This window comes from Drosophila arizonae, chromosome 2, assembly GCF_054131065.1.
Source record: "Drosophila arizonae isolate 15081-1271.41 chromosome 2, UAZ_ARI_1.0, whole genome shotgun sequence".
Lineage (NCBI taxonomy): Eukaryota > Metazoa > Arthropoda > Insecta > Diptera > Drosophilidae > Drosophila > Drosophila arizonae.
The window spans coordinates 33,096,004-33,104,511 of NC_142922.1; the positions used below are offsets into that span (position 1 = coordinate 33,096,004).

Here is an 8,508-nt window from a genome sequence, read left to right on the forward strand (position 1 = left end):
TTAGAGAAAATTAACAAATAAAAACACATCAAAGGCTTAACTGAAATAATAATAATATTACCATTTCTTTAAATCAAAAACAAAAATCTACAAATTTTGAATATTAATCGTGCCGGTGTCTATAGTAGATTAGCTTTTGTGGTAGCGCTTCAACATCTGCTGCTTCTATACTCTTTTTAATTTTTTTTTTTAATTTTTCATATTATTTTGGTCGTTTTTCGTAACATAAAGACAACCGCATACTTGGGGAGCCACAGTATCGGCATATACAACTCTATTCTGTTATACGCACACACATGTATGTATACGTGCTAGAGCGCGTGCGCAAGGGATAGAGAGAGAACGGGAGAGAGAGAGAACGAGAGAACGAGAGAGAGAGAGAGAGGGAGAGAAAAAATGACTGTGCTCATCAAACATTACGACAACATTGTTGCTGGGAGGGTGACCCAATTTCTCAATTTTATATTTATTTTTACTATCAGGTGGAAGCTAAAAAAAAGCGCAATATTTCCGTCTACACGTTGACAACAACAACAAAAGCGACAATGTTATCAGCTGTGCACATGGATGAAATAACGCTTCCAGTTGGCAATTTTGTTATTGTTTATTTTCGTTAAGCTCGGCCACCGGCGCCATCGTGTGCACGCGCTCGTTAAATGTTGAAAGCTGAAATTGCCACGGCTAACTGTCATTTGTTTTGATGTTTTTGTTCTTCCCCTCTATTTTTCTTCGTTTTTTACAACTAAATGGCATGTGCATGCAATAACTTTTATTTCGCTCTCCCATTCTCCCTTTCCTTGCAAATGCATTTGTTACGCACGCGCAGCAACTGACAGCGATGCCAAAGCTTTGGCTGGCGACGCCAACGTCAACGCCAACGGTTGCTACTACTGCTGCTGCTGCTGCTGCTGCTGCTGTTGCTGATGATCGAAAGTTTCTGACTCATTATTATTGTTGCGACAACAACAACAAGAACAGTTTCTGAATTAACAGCAACAATGATGACGGCATTGACGCTGGCAATAACGGCAAGATCAACAACAGCAATAACAATCACCACTCTGCACTGCGGCTTCCTAAAGGCAACAACATTCCAATCAGACACAAAGTTGTCCGACCAGTTAACAGCAACAATGACAACCAAAGCGAAGCTATGCACGAACTACTTCTTATGCTCCAAATCTTATGGGCAAGCTTTTGTGTTCATTTCTTGGTTCAATATTTTAATATACATAAATGTTTTCTTCTTCGAATATTATTTTCTAAACGCTCCCAACGATATGGTAGCAAATTGCAAATAATTCAATATTAAATCATTTCAAATATATGTGCATACATATATTGCAATACAGAAAATGTCATACTGATTTAGAAAATCGAACTGTAATGGTTTAAGACTTTATTGACAAATTTACCCACCAACACATGAAACACAATTACTCTATAATCAATCTCTTAATTTACGAGAAAAAACTGGAAATGTGGTTAATCAACTAAAATTGACCAAGCCGGAGTGCCTGACATGCCTGAGTTTTTGAGTATTTTTATACCCTGAACCCATTGAAAATGGGAAATCAGGTTTTGTTAAAGGTATGTAACAGGCAGAAGGAGGCGCGACAGATCCCACAATGTATATATTTAGTCCTGTCCGTCTGTCCATATGTTTGAACGCGTCGGTCTCAGAATATAAAAGAAAAGAAAAGAGACTGAAATTTACTTTCCAAGGCCCGTGTATAGTACGCGCTATTATGTTGTCGATTAAAAACCTTATCGAAACCCAAAATAAATTTATATCTGCTACATCTTTAAAGCTAGAGTCACCAAATGTAGATTCATATGTACTCTATAGAATTTCATTTTTGTCAAAATTTACCCCCCACCCCAATATTCAGCCCATCATCCTCACCTCTGTAAATGTCGTTTTTCAAATACCAGAGACTTGTGCTTTAGCAAATACATGCATATCTATATTATATTTATAATTTGTTAGTTTCATGAAGATAGTCCGCCCACAAGAAAAGTTATTAAACAACTAAGTTCCCATAGTAAGCCCACACTGCAGCCAATGCGTGCGTGCGTATGACTGTGTGTGTGTGCGCCTGCAAATAATTATTGAAATATCAGTTGCTGGAAAGGTTCAGGGGATCTCGAAATCATTGAATACAACATTGAAGTTACAACTTGTTTTCGTGAGCGCTAATGAGACTTTGCCTTTGCAAGACCTTTGTCATAATGACTTTACGCCTAAACTATACGCAAGCCGATAATTTTGTTGACTACTGAGGAATAATTTTGGATAGTCACATGTAGTTCTTAATCTTTAAAAACCTCAAGTCATTCCAAGAGACTGATAGAGCGAGAGAGAGGGAGACAGAGCGAAAGAGAGCACCTGCTCTCTATCAAACGACTGAGCATAACAATAACAATATAAGAAATCGAGCACTACCTGGCAGGTGAAACTAAACTTGTTGATATAGATATACGTTTATACTATGTATGGCGGTGTATATATATATATATATATATATATATATATATATATATATATATATATATATATATATATATATATATATATATATATATGTGTCGTGTGTCAGGCCTTTTGTTTTGCTCAATATTTAGTCGGCATACGGTTCGAATCATATGGGTAAGTTCCAGATAAGCAACGTGACTCCTCACGCGAGATAAAACGACGCGACCGTTTTGCCAGTTAGCCACGCAACTGGCAGGGGGCGTTTGTGTGCCACAGAAGAGAGCGACAAACGGAGAGAGCGAGAATGGTGGGTTTTTAGCGACGATGATCTCGGTGCAAAATGCGAATAGCTAATGTGACATTTAGACGTGAAACACATACACATATCATTATAATCATCATCAGCATAACATGGAATTCTAGCGTCAAATTTTGTTAAAGCAAACCCTCAACAACCGGAAAATATCAGAGCGAAAAACACCACATGATTAAGCAGATCAATGGGTTATTGACCCTATATCGGGATACGGGATAAGATTCAAGATGCCGAGTAGCAGCTGTAAATCGGGACAATTTCGCCATGTTGAATGGAGTAGTTCCTGACACTTAAACTCATCCTTTATGGATGATGTATGATAATAAATAAAAAACGATCTTATGAAATGTTAACTTAGAATCGTTCATCGATTTCTTTTCAAGTACAATTAATATTCAAATTGAGTCATTTCCCAGTTTTATGACAAATGAAACAAAACTAATAAAATTATTAAAGTTGGATCGCCGCCCTCTGCCGCCATATCTAATTAGCATTGTGCAGGAAATTAAGACTCTTTTCTAAATTCGACTTCGTTTATGTTTATGTTCAAGCTTTGCTTCACATTTTACTGTGGCTTATTTTATTGCACTAAAAAACAAGTAAGAACGTTTCAGTCGGACGTTCCCGACTGCAGAATACTCATTCACGACCCAAACGCTGCGAAATGCGCATATACAGCTGCGAAAAATAAAATAGCAACACTTGCAAATGCAATGTTTAAGAAGTTCTCCTAGATACATTTATCAATGTATTGATCTACCTTTTGCTTTTATGTAAGCAGAAAACAATTACTTATTGCAACAAGCAACAATTATCTCAAAAATATTAATCGTTTTCGTCGAAAAACACCGAAATTGTGAACACCATAGCTTATTATACGGTTGGCGTCAAATATATTGTTTGCTTGAAGTTAACGGTACGCCAGTACTTCCTTGAATGAGTATTTTAAAGTGTGTAACGCCGGACTTTGTTTAGTCCTCCTTGTTATACCCTGAACCCATTGAAAATGGGAAATCAGGGTATAATGGTTTTGTGAAAGAGTATGTAACAGGCAGAAGGAGTCGTGGCAGACCCCACAAAGTATATATATTCTTAATCAAGGCGACGAGTTGAGTCGATATAGCCCTGTCCGTCTGTCCGTCCGTTCGTATTAGTGCGTCGATCTCGGAAGGTATAAGAGCTAGAGAGCTGAAATTTGGCATGCAAATACCATACGCAGTACGACTTTGCTTTATAAATCATCCGATAACTTTTTTATCGAGAATAATCGAAAAATTTATTTTGTTTTTTTAGCCTAATTTAAATACTTTCAGACCTGGAGTCTTCAAATTTGCGTTGTATATAAAGTTAATCGATACAAAGATTTTGTAATTTACAGATTACCACGCCCCCTTCTCCCTAATTTGTAAAAAACGCATTTCAAGTACTAGAGACTAGTGCTTTGGAATGTACTCACATATTCATCATATGATTACGCTCTGAGTTTCATTAAGATCGTATGTCTACAAAAGAAATTATTCAGCAAATAAATTCTCATAATATTGCCCACACTGCTGCGCAGCCCAAGCGCAGTCGCTGCTTACTGCGCAGTTAGCAGAGCGCAGGCTTATGCGTGCGTGTGGATGCATGTGCATGAATGTGTATGTATGTGTGCCTAAAAGAAGTGCAGAATGATTAGAATATCAGCTTAGAGGGTTCAGGGTATCTCCTAGTCGAGCAGTCTCGACTGGAGCCTTCTTACTTGTTTTAGTTTTATTTGTGTTGGCAATGGTAATGAACGAAGCGTTATAAAACGTATCATAACGTTCCGATTCAAAGAAAAAGAAGACGAAGGCGAAGAAGAAGAAATAGGCAAACCCAGTGAGAGACGATTACAAGAGACGCCCGCGAATAGCATTTGGAAATACCACTGCGCTCCAAAAGAAATTAACTCTGGATACGTGAGCTGAGAGGCCAAACAGGTTGCGCATACCAAGAGACCACACCAAAACAAAGACAACAAGTAAGAAGACTCTAGTCGAGACTGCTCGACTAGGAGATACCCTGAACCCTCCAATCTGATATTCTAATCACTGTGCACTTCTTTTCGGCACACATACATACACACGCACGTATTAGAACGCGCTCTGCGACTGCGCTTGGGCTGCGCTGCAGTGTAGGCAACATTATAAGAATTTATTTGTTGAATAATTTAATTTCTAGACGTACAATCTTAATGAAACTTTCGGAACATAATCATAATGTTCAAATGTATGTACATTCCAAAGCACAACTCTCTAGTATTTGAAATACGTTTTTTAAAAAGGTGATGGTGAGGGGGTAGAAATAGGAGTGGGGGGTAAATTTGAGCAAACATCGAAATTGTATAAAATATATATAAATCTACATTTAAAATTGGTGTAAAGGTGTAGGAGATATAATTAAATAACTAGCTTTCGATAAGGTTTTTAATCGATAATTAAATATCGAGAGTAGTTATCGATATTTAAAGAAAAACTTGATATGCGCGTGATATACACGGACCTAGGAAGGTCTCTAGCTCTTATATCTTCTGGGATCGACGCGTTCATACATACGGACGGACAGACAGACGGACAGGGCCAAATCGACTCAGCTCGTCGCCCTGATCAAGAATATATATACTTTGTGGGGTCTGCCTTGCCTCCTTCTGCCTGTTACATACTTTTAACAAAACCATTATACCCTGATTTCCCATTTTCAATGGGTTCAGGGTATAAAAACAAAACCAAACCCGAAAACGAAAACAACACGATAAGAGAATCGGAAATTCCAGCCCGGTGGCGGTCGGCATTTGTCGCCGAGTCAATCGATGAAAATGATCGACATAATAGCAACAACAGAAACAACAATAAACATAATTACGCTAAGTTATGTGAGAAGAAAGCTATTCACTTGGGCGTTTATAGATATCAGGTATTCATTCAAGCAAGAGCTAAGTTTTTATACTCATTTGGCAAAGTCCATCTTACTGTCTGTCTATGGGTACGCAACCCATTAGATAGAAACATACTTGCTTAAATTTGTAATTCGGAAAACTCTTTAAATAGATCTCTATTATTTAAGGCGTTATCTAATTTAGAATATCTACTGTTATAACCAACTCAAGACTAATGTACTTATAGCATAATAACTAAAAACTCAACATCTTCGAGAAACATCCTCTTCCACATATAGTTCTATACATTATATAAATGTTGTATACCATCACTTACAGCCGTTCTATAAGGAAAACTTCACAAGCTATATATATTTTTAAACAGGACGATAAGTTGAGTCGACTGAGACCTGTCTGTATGGTGTGTACGTCTATGTATTCTACTAATGAACATCGCATTTGCGACTGAATTGTAAAGAACCGTAGGTTCCTTTTTATTATTCCATTCCATGTCGGTTTTAAATTTTTCCGAGACGTCCATTTGAAGGTCACTTGAAAAGATAGCCAATTTTGAATCAGTTGATATTTTTGTGAAGTATTAAATATTCAAAGTTCAAATCATATTCTAAAATTTCCACTACATTTCATCCGTGTTCTGTGGGGCTAAATATTAATCAAACAGTTGGGCCAATTGTAAAATGCATGGGATAGAGTAGTTCGGCAGCGCGTCTTTCCTGTACGTGTTCCTACATACACTCTAGGATCACAATATTTATAAAATTTCATGTGTTTCGGGTTCTATACAGATCTAGTCGACAATTTCTTCAAGTACAAAATGTAGCTTTAAATTGGTTTAAGTTTCCACATGTTATGAAAATTTGTTTTGATCCTCAAGCTATATATTTACAGACACCGTAAAGCAGTCAGGGACCAGTCTCTTAAATCATCTATCAAATTAATCATGAATAGAATTAACTGTGAGTGCGACGTGACCAACACGTTCACGTGTCCCAAATATCATTTGGAAATCTAATAAGAGGCGAAATACCCAACGAATACCTTTTGAAAAAAATATGGGTGTATATATAAATGTGTGTAAATAGGCATAATACTTACGCCTTCAGGGACGCACGTTCTTGGGGTAGCTTGTTATTAAACCCTTATCAGTTGCACGCGCATTTCATTCTACTTTTGATTATGTTTCCACACACTCACACACTCACACACTCACACACTCATACACTCATACGACAACTAGGAGCGTTAGACCCATATACTTGAAAAATAATACGTGTATCTAACTCGAACTGTACAATAAATACCTTTTACATACCGGTCAGACCAATAGTGTATCTTAGCAATCTTAGCCAGATCATATTGGATACACTGCTCAAATATCCAAGAACATTGTAATACCATTTAGAGACAATCGATTATATATATACACAAAAGGTCAGCACCTGAAGACTACCCAGGTACCCTGATCCCTTTAGCTAGTTTTTGCAGACTGATCTCACGAACGTGTGGTCCATCATATTATACGCAATGTCAACCTTAAGTTGATAAGATATTAACTCAAAGTATCTCAAATATCTAAGGTAAATTGTGCTACGCATACAATCCAGAAGCTTAAACCATGGATAGATAGCAACCATTACGGGTCTTTTATATAATGCAAATTATCTCTAGCATAAAACCGAAGGTAGGGTTCAATCGAGGCTCAGAATATCTCCTAGTCAGGCACCCAGACTTGAGTTATTTTTAAAATGTGTATACAACAAGTAGAAGGAGGCGGGACAGAGCTCGAATGTGTCGTCTGTGTGAATAGTATAGATTTCAGCACCTATAATATTATATGCCGCTATCAAACTATTATTATAACTTTATTTTCGAATGAATGTTTGTATATTGTAGGCCAGACACCTAATTCAAAATAAAAACACTACTGTTGGTGAGTAAACTTCCTGTCTAGCAAAAAATGCGTCAACTTGCACTCAGGTGTCGATTTGTCGATAAAGTGCACAATAAAAGCATATATGATGAATATACCTTCCATATTTACACATACATCTATATATGTGTGTATATACGTGTATACGCATAAACGTTTACATGTTTATATATATAATCTAGCGCCGGTTTCTATTTACCAACAACGAGATTTTTTTGTTGAGCTCCTCTACACGAGGAAGTCTACGCGATGAGTATGAATACTCCAAGTACTACTAAACGACTTAGCGTGATATTTTATGAGCAATATATATGTTATTTCCTGTTGTTTTGCTGGAGTTTATGCCGGGGCATTTGACCCTTTAAAAAAACTAATGTATGACGGATCTATTCGAGAATGCTCAACTTAGAGATACCTTTCAACGATTAGTCTGGATTTCGAAAATATACGTAAATATATAACCATGCCTTTCATCTATGCTCAACACTCTGCAGTTTAATTCGATAATACTTTTAATCGATTACATGGAAAAGGTAGAAGTTATTGATTAAAAAACAAACTTGACAAAGAGACAGACAGGCCTAAACCAACTAAGATCGGCGTCGTAATCTTCTATTCGTTACATACATTTCAGTATAATAATTATACTCTGAACTTCCGTAGTCGTTTACGAGTGTTTAACTAAAATAGTTGATACACTTACACCTAGTAATCGATTAATTTTTTCATAGAATTATACTAGATCCGAAAGCTAGAACGTTCGTTAATCTGATATACATATATAGTTTTTGTGCTATAGCCCGTACAAAAAATATGATTGGGCAAGTTATTTGTTGATTGAATAAAATAATAGATATATAAACATATTT

At 36.7% G+C, this 8,508-nt stretch overlaps 1 protein-coding gene across 3 annotated transcripts in view; it reads right to left on the reverse strand.

Moving 5' to 3' along the window:
* The window catches only part of InR (Insulin-like receptor), a 48,775-nt gene that overhangs the window by 13,937 nt on the left and 26,330 nt on the right, over window positions 1-8,508 (reverse strand). The window lies entirely within an intron of this gene.